Raw genomic sequence first — 21,773 nt, forward strand, 5'->3', positions numbered from 1 at the left:
GTTTTATTGGGATTCCATTGAAACTATTTGCCACTGTGAGTTACTTGGCCTGTCAACATTTCATTATGGGTGTGAATGTGTGTATGAGATCTCATCCATTCCTGAGAAACTATGGAAAGTCAGTTTTTGCATAGGGAAGTCATTTTTATCACTTCAGTATTATACCCAATGAAAAATATTCCATATTCAAGTAAATTGTGTCCCACCCATGTCGATGGAAGCAATCATAACTCAATTCAGTGGGCAATACACAATATTGACATAACGACAAGGAAGTAGGAAGGGGAATTCTGGGAAACAAAGTGTTGAGGGGTAAAGGGAGAGGGAAATGAGGGGAGAGAGTGAGGGTATATATACATGCATAAAAAGGACTACCACATACATGAAACTACCAGAGAATAAATGGATAAATAAAAAAATAAAAGTAAGTCTAATTTATTTAAACAATCTCCATACATGTTTTTGTGCTACCCTTAAGTAAGTATTCTTTCATTTTTCAAAGTTGTCTGAAATTGAAATGCCTTGCCCTGGGCAAAAGAAAAGTCTGCATGATTTGGTCATGTACACTTCAATGAAACTCTACCTTTTCATGATCCAGACATTAAACTATTACATTTAAGTCTGAGAGCCTATGGATATTTTCAGACAGTCATGTAATCGTATTTATTTATCTCTCAGGCATTTAAAATCTTTTGCAACTGCTGTTATTTCTCCACATATTTTATTTCCGTTATGGCCATAAAATTCTTTCCTTTTAAAAATTAATTTGGTCTTCTTTCCAAACTGTGAGGAATCTTGACTGTTTTCTTATAAGCAAGTTGTTTCTCTGTTTTCCTCTTTGATAAGTCCCACATATCACAAGTATGTGTTATTTATGTTCCAAATAGCAGAGCCAGGTGATATAAAAAAATAGAACCCGACAGCTCTCCTCATCTTGCTTCATGGATTAAGGAGCATTTGCTTTGTTTATTTGATCTTATATTTATCTAAGTAAACACATTTAGCTTTTCATCTTGACAAGAAAAATCTACAAGATTGTTTTTCAAGTAGCTTTCTGCAGTTAGGGTGTGAAATATTCATATATAGCTTGTATGTGTTCCTCTGGAGGAAGGAAATGAGGTTGGCCCCTACGGGCGGCTTGTTTAGTGACTGCGTGTTCCCTCCCTTGTTTCTCTGCTTCTCCTTCTCAAGCTTTTAGCATCTATCATTCAGTGTTATATTTCATAAGTCTCTAAGGATGGGACATTCATCTTGCCTCCCACACAGTGCTGTAGGAAGTCGAGATTCCTCTTATAGCCATTATTAGGGCTTGTCTGTTGTTTTTCACCTGTAGTTGTCACAATAAATATTATTTATATCATTATTGAGTCTATTTAATTCAAACACTCATCCTTTACTTTAACTTATCCTTTTCCATGTTTCATTGTGTTTTTTCCTTTCTTTCATACTGTGTTTTGTCATCTTGGAAATAAATGAAGAATGTTGGTTTGGAAAAGAACACATAGAATATGATTAAGCCTCACCTAAACTTTTCAGCTTCTTTTATTTGGTGATAGGTATTATTCACCTTAGGGTGGTTCTCAACAATCATCATGTGACATTAAATACAAATATATAAAAATTAAATATAAATATATAAAGAATTGAGGAAGTTACATGTGATATCTTCATGTATAATGGCTTCTATCTTGTCAAATACTTCATTTGGAGACTATTTTCCTAAAGAAAAGAGAGGAGAATATAGAAATTAAATGCTTCTGCCATCCATTTTTTTTTGTGGTTGATAAACCACAAGTCATTGGCCTATCTTTTCTTTATTTTGTCACTAGCATAATGCAGAAAATATATTGTTAATTGTAGTACTTTCTATAAGCCTTTTGCAAACACATCTTAAACTATTCCATAGAGTTTACAGAGGTATTTGTTTTCATGCATCTGTGATGGGGACATTATTTTTATACTTTGTGTTTTCTTATTTTTGAATTAGCTTCTCTACTTGTAGCTATATTCATTAGTAGATGCTTGTGTGTGTAGTCTCTCAGTGTGGGAATGATAAAATAACATGAAGTCACTAAAGAATTTAGTAACTTTGCTCTGTCAGTACAAATAGGAAAAAATTCTAATATAAAGTAGGAGGAAATGCAAGCTATGATAATAAACTTTTTTGAATATTCCCCCTTACTTTGTGTCATTGCTCTGTGTACTTCATACATTTTGTTTGTATTACATCTTACAACTTGCCAAGAAAATATGTATTTGTATTTTTATTGTTTTGCAAATAAGGAAACTAGAGCACAGAAAAATTGCATTATTTTTTATTGTCACGAGGTTAGCAGGTCACAGTGCTTGGTTCTACCTGAACCAAGTGTATTGGACTGAGTCATAGCCTGCAGTGCTACGTTGTGCTGGTCACAATAGCTACTGAGCAACGGGTTCAATGACATTTAATGCATGATATCACCAAGTATCAAATATTCCCTTCAAGAGTTTTATAAACTATTAGGATTAAAGATTAGCAAGGTTCTTCAAAGCAATATCACTACTTCCAAATCAATAACATTCCTGTGTTTTAAATATAAATTAATGTCATCCAAAGAAACAAAACATGTAGTGTATCTAGAAATAAACCTATTGAATTTGTACAGAACTTTTACTGAGGAATCAATTACACTTACTGAAGAGCATAAATAGAATGAAAGAAATGGATAAATAAACCAAATTCATGAGGAAAAAGTTACTAATTTTAGTTTGCTAATTTTTTGGCCAAAAAAGAAAAATTATATAAATTATAAAGAGAAAGACTCACTCATTGAATATAACTAAGTTTTAAAAAGTTTATAAAATATTAAAGATATTTGTGACAAATATGAGAAAAATCATATTTAGAATATATGAGTTCACTTAGATCAATTTATATGAAACTAAAAATGGAAGAAAAAGCAAGGTGCATAAACTAGTAATTAAGAAGAGGGTAATTAATGACAACAAAAGTTTGACAATATATTATCTTAGTAATAATCAAGATTGTACAAATCCAAAACCCAGGAAAATTTATTTAGCTCTCCTGAGTTCAAAACCCAGGAAAATTTATTTAGCTCTCCTGAGTTTATAGAATTTAAAAGGTCTGTTAATACAATGTCTCAGTGAGAGCATAAGGAAATAGAAATGTGTCATCTTGGTGAAGGAATTGCAATTTTGTCCCACCCATTCAAGAATGATTTATCACCATGATCTTGTGAATTTGAAAATGTACATTCCTGAAATCTAGCATTACTTCTCTGGGTAATACAATGTTGACTCCATCTACCATTTGCTACAGAAACAATAATCTGTGGTCCAGTGATCAGTATAAAATGATGTTAAATGGGCTAGAGAAATGGCTCAGCAATTAAGAGCCCTTGAAGCTCTTCCAAAGGACCTGAGTTCAACTATCAGCACCCACACCAAGCAGCTTATAACTGCCTGTAACTTTAGCTCTAGAGGATATGAACCTTCAGGCTTCAGTTGCTACCTGCATCCCATGAATATATTCACACACACACACACACACACACACACACACACACACACACGTGCGAATGCACGCACGCAATGCACACACAGACCAGACACAATAAAAATAATAAAAATTAAAAACTACTAATTTCCCTGCATTCTAAAAGTGATTATAAATAGGAATCTTGATGATAACAGTAAGATGTGAGCAAAGCCATGTTGCTTGCTCTAGGTCATCACCTTTTCCACTGCATCTTCAATTTTCTCCCTTTCAACTCTCCAGGAAACAGAGTGAAGAAACTGCTGGAGTGCATTCTTGGAAAAAGGCCTTGAAAAGAAAGGTCTTGCATGTTTCCAGTAAATTCAGAAGTTCCACCTATAAAGACTCATCAACATGAGCACTCAAGTTTAAACTGAACACAAAGGATGCCAGTAGATATTCAAAAATGGATGGGGGTATGATTGAGCATTCCTTGGGTATATGCCCAAGAATGGTATAGCTGGGTCTTGAGGAAGATTGATTCCCAATTTTCTGAGAAACCGCCATACTGATTTCCAAAGTGGCTGTGCAAGTTTACACTTCCACCAAGAGTAGAGGAGTGTTACCCTTGCTCCACATCCTCTCCAACATGTCATCAGTGTTTTTGATTATAGCCATTCTGACAGGTGTGAGATAGCATCTCAGAGTCATTTTGATTTGCATTTCCCTGATGACTAAGGATGTTGAGCAATTCTTTAAATGTCTTTCAGCAATTTGAGATTCTTCTGTTGAGAATTCTCTGTTTAGTTTTGTAGCCCATTTTAAATTGGGTTGTGTTACGACTTTTTTGTCTTTAGTGTTTTCTTTGACTGACGAATCTATTTCTCTGTCGTGTCTTCAGTGTCAGAGATTCTCTGTTCCATCTCTTGCAATCGGTTGGTTATGCTTGTTTCTGTAGTTCCTGTTCGTTTAGTCAGGATTTCTATTTCCAGCATTCCCTCAGCATGTGTTTTCTTTATTGTCTCAAATTCATTTTTCAGATCTTGGAATGTTTCTTTCATTTGTTTAATTGCTTTTTCTTGGCTTGATTTGATTTCTTCCCATTTTTTGTTCGTTTTTCTTCCATTTCTTTAAGGGAGTTTTTTATTTCCTCTTTAATGGAGTTTTTCATTTCCTCTTTAAGGGAAGTTTTTATTTCCTCTTTAAGAGAGTTTTTCATTTCCTCTTTAAGGAAAGTTTTTATTTCCTCTTTAAGGTAGTTTTTCATATCCTCTTTAAGGAAAGTTTTTATTTTCCTCTTTGAGGGAATGTTTTATTTCTTCTTTAAGGGCCTCTATCATCTTCTTAAAGTCATTTTTAGGGTTGATTTCTTCTGTTTCTTCTGTCATGGTATGTTTAGGTCTTGCAGGTGTAGAATCACTAGGTTCTGATGTTGCCATATAGGTCTTTATGTTGTTGCCTGTATTTTTGCACTGGCGTCTACTCATCTTTTCCTCTGTGCGGTGCAGGTGGTGTCTGTGTCTGAGAGTGCCTCCCTTGTTCTAATTTTTAGTCTTGGTTTAGTAGGGTTCTTGGTTAAATTGGTACTATTGGGCTGTTTCTTCAGGGACAGCTGATTTCAGTCGGTGAATTATATACTTATGATTCTGGTGATCTGGTTTAGTGGCTGGGTAGCGCCTTCTTCTGTATTCCCAGGTCACATTTTGTTCATTTGTCAACTCCTCAGCTGATCTTGTTTCTTCAGACTTCAAACTGTAGGCATCTGAATCCTCTCCCAGATGGGTTTCAGCTGAGCAGGGTAGTCTCACCAACACCTCCAAGTTGTTGGTTTCACAGGATCAGCAGTTGGGCCCTGGGTTGTCCCCAGACGGAGTGCCCAGACTCGCCCCGGTTCCGACCCACGGAGATAGCCTCCTCCCCAGGTGTTGGGGCTAGGGGCGTCCCCGTTCCAAGCTGTGTCCGCCCATCCCTGTCCCCGGGCCTGTCCACCCCTGCGGCCCGCCGCCACAGGCCCACCTGCGTCCGCTTGTCTCCCTCACCTGGCCTGTATGCCCCTGTCAGCTGCCGCTGGGTCTGTCTGCCTCTGAGGACCACCACCGGGCCTGCATGTCTCTGCCGGCTTCTGCCGCGGGCCCACCCACCTCTGCCTATCACTGCTGCCGGCCCCATCCACCTCCGCAGGCCGCCACCGGGCCTGCATGTCTCTGCCGGCGACACTGGCCCGTCCACCTCCGCGGGTCGCCGCCATGGACCCACCTGCATCTGCCCATTTCCACCGCGTGGCCCGTCTCTAAATTGGGTTGTTCAGTATTTTGATGTCTACTTTTTTGAATTCTTTATATATTTTAGAGATCAGCCCTCTGTCAGATGTGGGGTTAGTGAAGATCTTTTCTCATTCTGCTATTCTGTAGACTGTTGTTTTTCTTATTTTCTTTGTCCTTTGCCTTACAGAAGCTTCTCAGTTTCAGGAGGTCCAATTTATTAATTGTTTTTCTCAGTGTTTGTGCTACTGGTAATACATTTAGGAAGTGGTCTCCTGTGCCAATGTGTTCTAGGCTACTTCATACTTTCTCTTCTATCAGGTTTAGTGTAACTTGATTTATGTTGAGGTCTTTGATCCATTTGGACTTGAGTTTTGTGGATGGTGATAGATCTGGATCTATTTGCAATCTTCTATATATTGACATTCAGTTATGCCAGCACAATTTGTTGATGATGCTTTCTTTTTTAATTGTAAAATTTTGGCTTCTTTGTCAAAAATAAGGTGTTTAAAGGTGTGTGGAGTAATGTCAGGGTAATCAGTTCAATTCCATTGGTCCACCTGTCAGATTTTGTGCCAGTACCAAGATGTTTTTATTATTATAGCTCTATAATAAAGGTTGAAGTCAGGAATGGTGATGCCTCAAGAAGTTGCTTTATTGTAAAGGATTGTTTTAGCTATCCTGGGTCTTTTGTTTTTCCATATGAAGTTGAGTATTATTCTTTTGAGTTCTGTGAAGGATTGTGTTGGGATTTTGCTGGGAATTGCACTGAATCTGTAGATTGCTTTTGGTAAGATTGCCATTTTTACTATTTTGGTTCTACCTATCCATGACTTTGGGAGATATTTCCATTTTCTGATATCTTCAATTTCTTTCTTCAAGGACTTAAAGTTCTTGTCATACAGGTTTTTCACTTGCTTGGTTAGCATTACCCCCAAGGTATTTTATATTATTTGTGGCTATTGTAAAGGATGATGTTTCTCTGATTTCTTTCTCAGCCTATTTATCATTTGTATATAGGAGAGCTACTGATTTTTTTGAGTTAATCTTGTATCCCACCATATTATTTAAGGTGTTTATCAGTTGTATGGAGTTTGTAGGAAAATAGATGGAACTAGAAAATATCATCCTGAGTGAGGTAATCCAGACTCAGAAAGACAAACATGTTATGTACTCACTCATAAGTATGCATTAGATATAAAGCAAAGGATAATCAGACTACATATAACCCAAAGCTCCAGAGAAGCCAGGAAACAAGAAGGACTCTAAGAGAAATTCATGGATTGCCTTGCGAAGGGGAAACAGATGAGATCTCCATGAGTAATCTGGGGATGAGGGGAGGAATGGAATGAGAGGAGAGAGGATGGGGGATGAGAACATGAGGAAATAGGATGGTCAAGCTGGGGGAAGTGATGTAGTGGGAGAACAATGAAGGAGATATCTTGATAAAGGGAGACATTATGGGGTTAGGGAGAAATTTGGTGCTAGGGAAATTCCCAGGAATCCATAAGGATGACCCCAGATTACACTACTAGCAATAGTGGAGAGGGTGCCTGAATTGGCCTACCCCAGTAATCAGATTTGTGAATACCCTGTCATTATAGAACCTTCATCAAGTAACTGATGGAAGCAGATGCAGAGATCTACAGCCAAGCACCAGACCAATTGCCAGGAGTTCAGTCGAAAAGAGGGAAGAAGAATTATATGAATAAGAGGGGTCAAGGTCATGATGGGGAAATCTGCAGAGATAACTGAACCAAGCTCATAGGACCCACGAATTTTAGACCTGCAGCTGTGGAGCCTGAATGGGACCAGACTAGGCTTTTTGCATACAGTAGACAGTTGTGTGGCTTGGTCTGTTTGAAGGGCCCCTGGCAGTGGGATCAGGATCTATACCTGGTGCATGAGCTGGCTTTCTGGATCCTATTACCTATGGTGGGATGCCTTGCTCAGCTGTGATGCAGTGGGGAGGGGCTCTGTCCTACCTCAATTGAATGTACCAGGCTTTGTTGACTTCCCATGGGAGCCCCTATCCTTTTGGGGGAGGTGATGGAAGTAGGTCAGGGAGGTGACTGGGGGTGGGGAGCTGGAGGAATGATAAGAGGAGGATCTGTGGTTGGTATATAAAATAGATAAAAAAAAAATCTTAAAAAAGAAAATTCTGGAAGTTAAAAAGAGTTACAAAAAAAGATCTACAGATTTAGAGAAGACAGAAAGAAAAGAATGAGAGAAGAACCCAGTATGGCTCTACTCTGTGTGTTAAAGGACAGGATTTCTTGAGGGCCTGAACTTGAGTGAAGGTCTATGTCTGAAATATATTGTGTTTCTTGTAAGAGTTACTTGTCCCTCAAAGTAAAAGAATTCCCATAGTAGATTTTTACTCTTTGTAGTTGGGTGCGAACTATGTGGAAGACTGTGTTTGATCTAAGTTAAATAAGTTAAGAAATTATCAAATGGTCCCCTGATCCTCCCCTACCCCCAAATTAAGCCTTTCCTTTAAATAAATTAACAAGGATTGATAAGGCTCTTGCTTGGGAGAGCTGATGGCTACTCAGCTAGCCAGAACAGCATGGAGCTTCAGAGAAGGAGAAACAAGTAACACAATGATTAAATAAAAACAAAGAAGATATTATTCAGGTCTTTGCCTCCATTCTGTTTCTCATCTCTCCTTTCCAGGATGGGAGCATGAGCTTGCACATGGATTCTGCTCTAAACTGACTTCCATGTCCCTGATCTTGCCAAGGATAAGGAAAAGTAATTGGAACTAAATGAAAGTTGCTGTATTCAACACCTTAAATACAAACAGTATATCTGGGCATGATGACATATGCCTTTAATCCCAGCATTTAAAAAATAGGTAGCCTATTCTGCACAGAAAATTCCAGAGCAACAAATTTAACAGAGCAGTAACCTGTCTTAAAGAAATCAAAGAATAATACAAACAAACAAAAAACCCTAGAGTTTATTAATTAAAAAAAGACTTGATGAATGTCATATAAGGGCATGAAAACAGAATAGGGCAATAAAATAAAACATGCCTTGGAAGGATATTTGACAATTATAGAATAGTGAAGTGAGACCGAGAGAGTGAAGGGCTTTAGAAATCTATAAAAAATTATATTTGAAGGAAACATGATGGTATTCACTTAGAAGTAGATATTAGCTGTTAAGTAAATGATAATCAAGCTACAATCCACAGACCCAGAGAGGTTAGGTAAAGAGGAGGGCTCTTGTGGGGGCGGGTGTGCATGAGTCTCCCTGGAAAGGGAACTAGAATAGATTTTGGACTAGGGTCAGATAGGGACAGGTGTGGAAGAGATGAGTTAGGGAGGTGAAGGAATGGAGAAAGAGAATGTGAGGAGAAATAGCTGGAATTAGGAGGGATTTGGGGGACACTTTGGAAACCTGGCACAGTGGAAACTTCCTGGAATCAATGAGGGTGACCCTAGTGAAGACTCCTAGTAATGGAAGATACAGAATCTGAACTGTTCATCTTTTGTAGCCGGGCAAGGCTTCCAGAGGTAGGACCAGATTGCATTCTGTTGAGTTGTTTTTCAAGTGGGTGCCATAGAGATCCTTAAACAACCCAGGCTGATGCTAGGACAGAGGGTTGCACTCTGAAAACTGGCAGTGTGGCCCTATTGCCAAGGACAATATTTACACAGCTCACTTAATGTAGATAGGTAGAACTAATTAATGCCTGAATACAGCTTTCACCTCTATGTTCTAGTCTCTTTGGTGAGGGAAGATATTCTGCAGGCTCTGGAAAGAGAAACCTGGATACCAACCTAGCCACAAAACCCTTGCCCTATAATTTGTCCTGCCTACAAGATGTACTGGGGCAATGGTGGCACAGAATTTATGGGAGTGGACAAGCAATGTTTGGTTTAATTTAAGGCCCATGTCTTAAAAGGGATCCCATTCCCTGCACTATGGATGGCTAGGAACTGGAGAGTAGATAGCCCAGAGACCTAGGATAGAACCGAACATGACTGACAAAAAAGGAAGGAAGGAAGGAAGGAAGAAAGAAAGAAAGAAAGAAAGAAAGAAAGAAAGAAAGAAAGAAAGAAAGAGAGAGAGAGAAAGAAAGAAATTAAAAATCAATGAAATGATTACTAATGATAGATCAGTGCCGTATCCAGTCATCACTAGAGGGGCTTCCTCCAGCAGCAGATGGGAGGAGGTGCAGAGACCCATAGCTAGACATTCTGTGAAGAAAGCATCTAAACTGGAGGTCCCCATTGGGTTCCTTCTCTGGGAGCTTGGGGGAACACTATCGAAGAAAGAGAGGAAAGATTGTAGCTCTCAGATGTGATAGAGAACACCAGGAGAACACAGCCCATTGAGTCAATGAAGCAAGGCTCACAGAGACTGAAGTGGAAAGCATGGGCTTGTGAGGGTCTGTACCAGGTCCCCTAGTATATGTTATCCTTGTTAGCTTGGTGTTTTTGTGGGATTCATAACAGTGGCAATGGGTGTGTCTCTGACTCTTTTGCTTGCCCTTGGGACTCCTTCCTCCTACTGTTTGCCTTGTCAGCCTCAGCTTTTGCTTTGTCTTATAGAACCTTGTTTTGTCTTATTTGGTTGTTGTCTCTTAGAGACCTGCTCTTTTCTGAAGGGAAACAGAGGGAGGTGGTACTGGAGAAGAGCAGGCAGTGGAAACTGTGGTCAGGATACTCAATAAAAAGTATGACTCAATAGATGAAAAATGTCTATCCCTTACTTTGGAACACAATTTAAGAGATGAAATTTTTTTTCCTTACTCTTGGAATGTTTATGGAGCTGTAGTTATCATTAATTGTTTTTGTTTGTTTGTTTTTTTAACTAAGGAGAGACATCAACTTTAGGGATGATAATTTATTTTGGGATAAGTCAGTGTCTTTACAAATTTTTTTGAGCAATATGAAACTAAACAGAAACATAAAATATGAGGGGGAAATTTCATTAACAGAGTGTCTATCTGTGCATTACTGAATCCTGTGTATATTTATATATATGTTTTAAATGATCTGTGATAATATATATATATATATATATATATATATATATATATATATATTTCTTCTGTGCCTGCTTATTTATTGCTGTTTCTAAACGTCAAAGGGATTCATATCAGCTTCTAGACAAGGGTCTAAGATAATGGTTTTGTTCTTCAGTATTTATATACATGAACATGTATACCCATCATATTATGTATACATACTACAACACAAAATGCACCTATATATTACATATGTATATATTTGTTATATACATATGCATTATATATTTCATTGTCAGTAGTCTACTAATGGAGGGATATAACTAAATTTCATTCACATTTCTAGCTGCATTTCACTTAAAATTATATTGAATTTTGCTATGTCTAGCTTTTTGTCTTGTATTCATCCTCCCCCTACTGTAGTTATTGGTTCTTTGGCAGTGAAAATAAGATTTTTAGGTTCATGGAATCTTTGTCAGAGAAAATGTGTGCTAGTGTTGCTCTTATCTGCTAATGGACTCCATGAGCAGAAGAAGCAATGAAATGCAATGAGGATGATTATTTATTCACAAACTTGGTAGAGCACATCACTAATGAACCATGACCACAGATGGTCTGAGCAAATTTCCAGGGTTAGACAGGGTCTGAACTTTTGGTTTTCTTCTAAACATGCTTAATAATTATCTGCTATTCCATGCCTAGGAATAGTATATTACAATTCTACTCCACACTTATTTTACTAAATTTGAAATGTTCTAGGCATTAAAATACCAAGTGTGTGATGCCTGACAGGTAGAGGTGCTTTTTAAGTTCCACATGACTTCGTACAGCATAATACACTTCAACTTGTTCTGCAATTGCTAGTTTAGACTCTCCTAAGTTATCCTCAGATTCAGTTACTACTGGAAGATAGCCTCATATAACTGAAGTTCTTAGAACAATGAATTCAGACAGTTCAGGATCTACATGGCCAAAATTGTGCCATTTGCTTGGATCATAGATATTTGTAAAATAGTCATTATCATTAAGGAATTTATTTTAGAGCAAACTTCATATCAACAAATATATAGGCTTCTGAAAGAAATTCTGTCATATTGTTTTTGATACAAGGATAAGCAACAATTTTATCTAAAAATTTTCTACATTTTTTTATAAAACTGGTTTTCCCAATTAACAACACACTACATACATAGTATGTGTTGTATGACTATGTGTAGATGTGTACATGTGTGTTATATAATAGTTTTAGACTATGTGACACTTCTCAATCATGTATACACATATCTTCTCTTTCCTAATGTAAAAACCACAGCTTCTTGGTCACCCATTCCACTTGGTTCCACTACTGTCACTGTGTATCTAGACTCCATGCCACCTTGGATCATTCACCAAAGACTTTGTTGTTGTTGTTGATGATGATTTCACCCTCAATTTGTGCTTCTGTTACTATTAGTGATTAAGTCAAGGCAACATATCCATCATTTACAGTGCTTTCTTCTTGACTTCCTGTCTTCCAACAACCTGATTCTTAAAGTTGCCTTGAACCTTACATGCCTAAAACCATATCCTAGCTACTTTTATTACCAAACTCATGTCATGCAGGACCACTTACTCCTAACTCTACTTCATTCCTACAAAATGATTTGACAAGATTTAGCTGTGCAATCTACAGAGGCACTAAATTTTATCACTGTTCGTCTCTGACCAAATCTGCATTATTCTCATATACATAACTTCATGTTTATTATTACATTCTGTCATATGCAAGCATTGCCCTGGCCTCTTTACTTTCTCCTCAGTTTTTCTTTGGAAAAGTCCCAATTCTTATAATCTTCTCAAAGATTTTGTAATCATAATTTAATTTCCTTAGACCATTTCTCCATACTTTTATTGGTATACCTGATCTAAAATCACAAAAAAGAGCCCCACTGAAATCTTTTCTTTAAAAAGTTACCTTTTGAAATTAATTTATCAACTAGGGTGTTTTCTTAGGTTTTTTTAAATTCAGCCTTGTTTTCAGTTAACCCAGCCATTATTCTTTCTCCTTACTTAATTCCTTAACCTCAGTATTCCCAGTATTCCTCACTCTTCTTCTATATCACATGTATTTCATATCAGCACCCCTAAAGTTTTATGTTTAATTGGATTGTGAAATAGTAGGCTCCTATATGACTTTTTAATATACCTTTCCTTTGGGTTAGCCTGAACAAAAGTAAAGAATGAGTAAAGAATGCTATTCCCAGGAGGCATGGGGTATTAAAGCCTCAGCGCAAAGCATGGGAGATCTCCACATAAATTATTGAATTACTGGTCAGAAAGGCTTCAGAGGTCTACAAAAGATACCATGTCACTGTTGATCTTGGCTCTCCACCATAATTACACATTAAAAGTCTATTGCTGAAGCTACAGCACACTTTGGTTGCTGAACATATCAAAATCAATGTCAAAGTGACTACAAAGGTTTCTTTCTCTCTGATGGTTAGATTTCATAGTGTCAGAAGGTGCTGTTTAAGCTTATGGGGATGCTGAATGGTACAATGCTGATCTGCCAAGCAAAATGCACTCATGTTTATGAATGTTAGGAGACTGCTATGTAGTAAATGTGGTGATTGGAATGAAAATGGCCCTCACAGGCTCATAGAGAGTGGCCTTGTTGGAGGACATGTGCCACTGGAAGTGGGCTTTATGTTTCAAGTGCTCAAACCAGGCCAAGTCATTCTTTGCTCCTGCTGATTCAAATGTAGAACTTTAGGATTCTTCTAGTGCCATGTCAGTCTGTGAGCCATCATGCTTCCTGTCATGATAACAGTGGACTAAGACTCTGAACTGTAAGCCAGCCCTTTGTTTCCCTTTGTAAGAGATGTTATGGTCATGATGTATTTTCTTAACAACAGAAATCCTAACTAAAACAGAAATTGGTACTGGGACTGGGGTATTATTGTGATAGGTTTGACCCTGCTTTTATTTGGAGGAATGTGGACTTTGTGTTAGAAAAGCAGTTGGGTGCTTTAAGCAGGGCTAAAGGGGTATACTAGGAGGACCACGAAAGACAGTGATGCTGAGGGTAATGTCAACTGTGGGAGCCTGGCTCAAGAGGTTTCAGAGGAGAAGAATATTAGTATGTAGTGGAGAGACTATTCTTGTGATCCCAAAAGCAGAACTTGGCATCTTTAGCCACATGGTTCTTGCTTTAGAGACAAGGATAAAAGAAAGGAGTTACAGAATCTTCCTCTTTGACTAAGGAAAGCCATGGAAGTTAGGCCCTACATGGAGGCCTACAAAGGCCATTGTGTGAATCTGTGAAGGTGAAACCTAGATTACCATGGAAACTCCAAGATATTGAATGACCCACAGTGTCAAACCTGCCAAGGAGAATTGATAATGGGAAGTAGAACCAGCCCAAGAAAGAGAAGTGTGTTTTAGTCAACAAAGCTGAAAGGAGTTGGAGTGCTTTGACATGCAGAGTTTGGAGTTTGCCCAGCTGATTTTCAGTCTTGCTTTGCTCCAGCATTTCCTCACTATTTGCCCCTTCCTCTCTTTTCAAGGGGTAATGTATACTCTGTGACACTGCATGTTGGAATTATGTGATCTGCTTTTTCCTTTTGATTGTACAGGGGTTATGCTTAAGAGACTGCCATGAATAAAAACCGACATGTGGACCAATGGAATCTAATTGAAGACCCTGACATTAACCCACACACCTATGAACATATAATTTTTGACAAAGAAGCCAAAAGTGTACAATGGAAAAAAGAAAGCATCTTCAACAAATGGTGCCAGCATAACTGGATATCAACGTGTAGAAGGCTGCAAATAGATCCATATCTGTCACCGTGCACAAAACTTAAGTCCAAGTGGATCAAGGACCTCAACATAAATCCAGCTACTCTGAACCTGCTAGAAGAGAAAGTAGGAAGTAGTCTTGAACGCATCGGCATAGGCGATCACTTCCTAAATATAACACCAGTAGCACAGACACTGAGAGAAACAATCAGTCAATGGGACCTCTTGAAACTGAGAAGCTTTTGTAGAGTAAAGGATACGGTCAACAAGGCAAAGCGACAGCCTACAGAATGGGAAAAGATCTTCACCAACCCCACATGTGACAGAGGACTGATATCCAGAATATATAATGAACTCAAGAAATTAGACATCAAAACGACCAACAGTCCAATTGAGAAATGGGCTTTAGAACTAAACAGAGAATTCTCAACAGAGGAAACTCAAATGGCTGAAAGACATTTAAGGAATTGCTCAACTTCCCTAATCATCAGGGAAATGCAAATCAAAACAACTCTGAGATACCACCTTATGCCTGTCAGAATGGCTAAGATCAAAAACACTGAAGACACTTTATGCTGGAGAGGATGTGGAACTAGGGGAACTCTCCTCCACTGCTGGTGGTAATGCAAGCTTGTACAACCACTTTGGAAATCAATATAGTGCTTTCTTAGAAAATTGGGAATCAATCTCCCCCAAGATCCAGCTATACCACTCCTGAGCATATACCCAAGAAATGCTCAATCATACCACAAGAGCACTTGCTCAGCTATGTTCATATCAGCATTGTTTGTAATAGCCAAAACCTGGAAACAACCTAAATGCCCTTCAACTGAAGAATGGATAAATAAATTGTGGCACATATACACAATGGAATACTACTCAGCAGAGAAAAACAATGACATCATGAGGTTTGCAGACAAATGGATGGATCTAGAAAAAATCATCCTGAGTAAGGTAACCCAGACTCAGAAAGACAAATATGGTATGTACTCACTCATAGGAAGATGCTAGATGTAGAACAAGGATGACTGGACTGCTACTCACATCACCAGTGAGGCTACCTGGAAAATGGGACCCCAGGAAAGACACGGAGAAATGGATGAGATCTATATGAACAACCTGGACATGAGTGGGAGCAATGAAGGGCGAGGGTTGAGGGAAAGAGAGCGGGAGATCCTAGCTGGATCAAGAAAAGAGAGGGAGAACAAGGAATAGGAGACCATGGTAATTGAAGACCACATGAGAAAAGGAAGAAGCAAAGAGCTGAAGAGGCCCACAGAAATCCACGGGGATACCCCCACAAAGGACTGCTGGGAGTGGTCGAGAGACAGCCGGGACTGACCTACTCTGGTGATGGGATGGCCAAACACCTTAATGGATGTGCCATAAACCCCATCCAAGGACTGAGGAATCTGGATGCAGACATCCATGGCTAGGCCCCAGGTGGAGTGCAGGGAGTCTAATTAGTGAGAAAGAGGAGGGTTTATATGAGCGAGAATTGTTAAAACCAGGGTTGGATAAAGCACAGGGACAGATAACCAAATGAATGGAAACACATGATCTATGAACCAAAGGCTGAGGGGCCCCCAACTGGATCGGGCCCTCTGAATAGGTGAGACAGTTGATTGACTTGATCTGTTTGGGAGGCATCTAGGCAGTGGTGCCAGGTCCTGGGCTTGTTGCATGAGTTAGCTGTTTGAAACCTGGGACTTATGCAGGGACGCTTGGCTCAATCTGGGAGGAGGGGACTGGACCTGCCTGGACTGAGTCTTTCAGGTTGATCCCAGTCCTCAGGGGAGACCTTGTTCTGGAGGAGGTGGGAGTGGAGGGTGTGCCAGGGGGGAGGGGAGGGGGGTGGGGGGGAGAGCAAGGGAATCTGTGGGTATTATGTGGAACTGAATAGTATTGTAAAATAAATAATAATAATAATAAAAGAGACTGCCATGAGTCTCAGAAGAGACTTTGAATTTTCAACTTTTAAACAGTCTAGAGAGACTGTGATAGACTATGAATGGCAACATTTGAAGCTGGACTGATTGCATTTTTGCATTACAATATGGTGACAAGCCTATGGAGACCAGAGAGTGGAATGTAGTGGTTTGGATGCAAATGACCTCCATGGGCTCACAGGGAATGGCTCTATTAGCAGTGGCTTTGTTGGAGGAAGTGGGTTGCTGTTATCCTTGTGTTTCTTCACAGCAATAAAACCCCAACTAAGATAGTAACTATGTATTTTCTGAATGGATTTAAGGTCTGCTCTGCAAAAGGGAATTTCATGCCAATGTAATCTTAGTTAAAAATCTCATGGCTGGGGAGGTCGTAGGTCTTAGGGCATTACCTGCTGTTGTTATTTTATAAAATGCTTATGCTGTCACACTGCCTTCTAAATGTGTTTATACCCATATAACTGGGCTGCTCTCAACTTTGTTCAGAAAAGTGTCTTTTCACAATGGGCAGTAGACAATACTGAGATGCATAAGCCACCTAAGTGCTGAGAATTAGAGAATTGAGGCTCAGCTCAAAATGCAGCATATTGTCAATCCCACCCCTCTCCAAGTCTCAGGAAATATCATGGAAGAGAAGGCAGACAGAATGTAAGAACTAGTTGATAGGGAGGAGTGCTATGGAATGCAGATTTCTGGACTCAACAGGGCTACCAAACTCATGAACTTATAGCATCTCTCATAAGAACAAGCCAACACCTTCAAGAACTCATAGTACCTCTCATAAGAACAGGCTCAACACCTTACTCGAGAACTGTTTGAAAATGATAGCTGCTCATGGAGGAACAAATATTTTTGTATGTGTATTTTTGGCCACTGATATGTTTCCTATGCCCCAGTGGATGGTCCAACTCGTACACATACAGGCAGCACTAACCGCACTTATTTGGTTATCCATGAATCAATCAATAAGTATATAAACAAACAAATAAATAAATGAAGTTGAGAGAGGGAATTTTGAAAAAGTCATGGGGTGAATATGATCATATTTAATTGTATACTTGTATGTAATTGACAATAATAAAAAAATTGAACTAAAAATGACCCATTGACCCTTTCTGACAACTTCTTTGAAAAAGACACTTTTGAGCTTTTCTAACTTTTATTTCTTCACGTTTTGTTTATTTCACATGTTATATCTCACCTCTCTATTGCTACCATGGAGATCAATAAGGTGTCCTATAATGAAAAATCCAATTAACACTTTTGTTTTCATTTCACTTGCTTTTCCAGCACCATTTCAAGTGCCTGGGTTCTTTATTCTTCCAAAAATGTCTCTTTCTGTGCATAGCAATTGATAACTATTGTTAAATGAACCCATTTAATTTAAATTCAAACATCTACTTTTTCTTTAACTTTGAATCTTCTTTCACACCAGTTTATAGATATAAGGATTTAAGTACAATCAATGAAAATGTACTAGTTACTAACTAATTTGGAATGGAGGGAATGGATACAGTATGAATTATTTTTGATTGTGTAGCATAATTACATATCTATGTGATCTTTCAGTAGAATCGGTGGGCACATCCAGAGCTCATGCAGAAGGAATGATATGAGAGATTACAGTTGGAGGCAGTCCCACAGATTTCTGTATCTTCTTTTATTTTCTTTCCTCTATCCTTCTGGTCCTCTCACTTCTTCTTTTCTCCTTTTTCGCATTTCTCCCTTTCTTCTTTACTTTCTCTTTCCAATTTGCTCCCTCCCCTCCTATTATGCCTTTTACATTGTAAATAATATTGTTCCAAACTGAGAAAAAGGAAGTATCAGGGTTGGAAACCTGTGTTAGGAACCAAGACATGACTGTACATTGTTCATTGCTGAAAATGCATTATGTTTTCTTTATCACCATTTGCAAGTGTATATTCATGGATGAATTTCATAGCACACCTTATACAGTATGTCACTCATTTGTTCACTCACTTATTCATTTATTCTACTCTAAAAACTTGTTACTACTTAATAATACAAAAATACAAATATAATACTTGATTATATTTGAGGTAGAAAATATAAATGACCTGAAGTTTTGATCTTGAATATTAAAATCTTGGTAGGCAAACATGCCTTTCAAAGGTACCAGCAATATTACTAATATTATTTAGCATTACACCTATTAAATTGTATAGACTTTACACATAAATCACACCATGATGTTTGAAGATCTCTTTTTGTGTTACAAAGAAAGAAATTAAGACTTGAGTAGTATTTCTAAAATACATAACTATTGATTAGAATAACTTCCATTATAAGCCAATTCTTTTGCCTCTAAATCTGGATATCCTAGATCATACTACATCATATACTATGACAGTGTTACAATAGGTTGTGTATGATGCTATGATTAAATGTTTAAGATGATGTGAAATTTTTCAAAGGATCAAATAACTTAGGATGCAGCTTTCATATGTGGTGTCATTAGAGCACATACATCCTTTTATTATCTCTGTAATATCACTGCTATGGGATAATGCTTTTGTACACTGGTTTAATAAATCACTGATTGGTCAGTAGCCAGGCAGGAAGTATAGGCAGGATAAGCAGTCAAGGAGAATTCTGGGAAGAGGACGGCTGAATGCGGCAACACCAGCCTGCCACTATGACCACATTCCCAAAAAAATGGATTATGGATGTTTGCCTTAGCTTAGATTGTTGGTTGCAAATTGTTATTGGTCAGAGTCAATCTATTTCTAAAAGAAGAAAGAGGGAGATGATATAAAAATGTAGGATACAGATAGGATAAAAGGGTAGATTATTGAATCTACTTTTAAAGAGCAACTTATTTTAAATTGCTGTAGATTTTAGTTTATTGACACAAATTTAATTTTGTTATACTGTAGATATATTTCTACTCTTTTTTAAGGCATTATGTTTGTGCAGCTCATTTAAATTGTAGTGGATAATTAAGAAATACAGATAAATAATTAGTCTTCTATGATAGGCAAACTTATAGTCATGTTAAGTTTTCTAGGTATACATAGATATAATTCAGTTAGGTAGATATCTTCAAACACTTCAAAGACCTACAGAATGTGGCATTTAAAATGTTTTAAAAACTTAGACTTTCCTGGACAACAAGACATGTCTGCTCCTAGCAGCACCTATTTGCTTTAAAGAAAAAGATGGGCATCGAAGACACCCCATATGGAGTTTATCTTCTTTTTGGCAAATTAGCCATTTGGCCAAGAAACTGTTCTTGCCTGAACTGCTTAAAAAAATGTTGTATCAACTGGACATGCAGGACCCATAGGAAGGTGACCGCTGAACTTGGTAAGACCAAATGGTCCTTCAGTTTCCTGCTTCACAGAAGAAACTGCCAGACATTCTAAAGGACACAGAAAAGTAACTGAGAGACTCTAGGCCTATATGGCTGAAGATGGATGCCCCCAAAATTACAGAGGAACTTTGGTGAACTATCCAGGCATGCAACTGTGTCTGTCTTTCTAGATTTTTGGAAGTTCCTTACAATGCATTTCCTGTTTACTTAGGTAATATTATATCCTTCTGGGGTCTTTGATATATTTGAAATCTAGATAGTTATAATTTTACTTGGTTATGATAAAAAATAAATTAGATAAGAAACCTTAGACTCACAGATATAGGATAAATAGAATATTTTCTTTGAATTTGCCAAATATAAATAGACTAGGTATTGTTAACTGTAATTTCTACTTGAAAACTGTTTTGTTATATATAATTTTACTGTGTTAAAGTTAAAACATTCCTTTTTAAATTAAACAGAAAATGGGAAATGGTGTGGGATAATGCTTTTGTACAATGGTTTAATAAAACACTGATTGGCCAATAGCCAGGCAGGAAGCATAGGTGGGATAAGCAGACAAGAAGAATTCTGGGAAGAGGAAGGCTGAGTGAGGAGATACCAGCCTGCCATCCAGGGAGCAGCATGTAATAGCAAGCAGGTAGAGCCACAGAACACATGGGGACATATAGATTAACAGAAATGGGCTGAGTTTAAATGTAAGAGCTAGTCAGTAGTAAGCCTGAGCTAATGACCAAGCAGTTTTAATTAATATAAGTCTCTGTGTGTTTACTTGGATCTGAGTGGCTGCAAACTGGGCATAACACAGGAAAACTGTGTCTACTTCTCACACTCTTTGGAAAGTGATGACTGGCTGTATTAGTGACATGTAAATACGTTTTGAAAATTGTGGGTTCTATTGTTGTAATTTTTCAAGCATTGTTTTCAAGGCGAATTTATATAAAACTGTATTTACTCTGTTGGAACTATATAGCCAAATCACTGAGTACTGAAGCATGATATATTAACTAACTATGGATGTGTGGTTTAATGGAAGAGAAGTTGTTTTCTCTCTAATTTTTCAAGGCCATATGTTACATGAGATAGAGATGTACTCCCTCTAGAGGATATAGGTTAGATAATACCATTTCCTTCCAAATCTTGGATGTTGGTATTTCATTGGTTTGTAGCCAATCATCAAGGACATCTTCAAATCTTTCTACGTACATTCATCGTGACTTCTCTTTTGTAATATGTCCAATCTTTCTTTTGCCTTTGTCTCATAATGACATGATGACTTACACTGGATGATGTTCACATCTTAAGAATCTAGACATGGTTGTATAGTACACACACATACACACACACACACATTAGTGGTTTGAATGACAAGGGCTTCCATAGGCTCATATATTTGCATGCTTACTTCCCAGTTGGTGGACTGTTTGGAAAGATTAGACAGTGTGGTTTTCTTATAAGGGGTGTCCACTGGGAGACAGTTTTGAGGTTTCAAAAGCCTGCTCTAGGCCCAGTCTCACTCTATCCTTCTGCTGCCTGCTGATCAGGATGTAACTCTTAGCTGCTTTTCCAACACCCTGCCTGCTCATCATGCTCTCTGCCATGATCATAATGGTCTAAGCCTTTGAAACTATAAGAAACCCCTAATTAAATACTTTCTTTTATAACTGTTGCTTTTATCATGGTATGTTGTCACAGAAATAGAAACCCTAACTAAGAGGGCATACATCTGTGTGAATATACATTAAATAAATGAGCAGGCAAGCTGTGCAGAACAATATTTTCTTCAATGATAGACCATGTTAGTGACACCATTGCCATCTGAGGTTGTATAAATACACTTTGTAATAAAATAATAAAATTGCCTAACTGTGCAATCCTAGGATTGCAATCTTCCGTGCAATCTTAGGATAATTCTATCATCCAGGATAAGTTTGAAATAAGAGAGGAAAAGAATGAGAATGTGTCAGCAAGAAGAAAACCAAACTATTGA

This window comes from Peromyscus maniculatus, chromosome 2 (assembly GCF_049852395.1).
Source record: "Peromyscus maniculatus bairdii isolate BWxNUB_F1_BW_parent chromosome 2, HU_Pman_BW_mat_3.1, whole genome shotgun sequence".
In the NCBI taxonomy this organism is placed as follows: domain Eukaryota; kingdom Metazoa; phylum Chordata; class Mammalia; order Rodentia; family Cricetidae; genus Peromyscus; species Peromyscus maniculatus.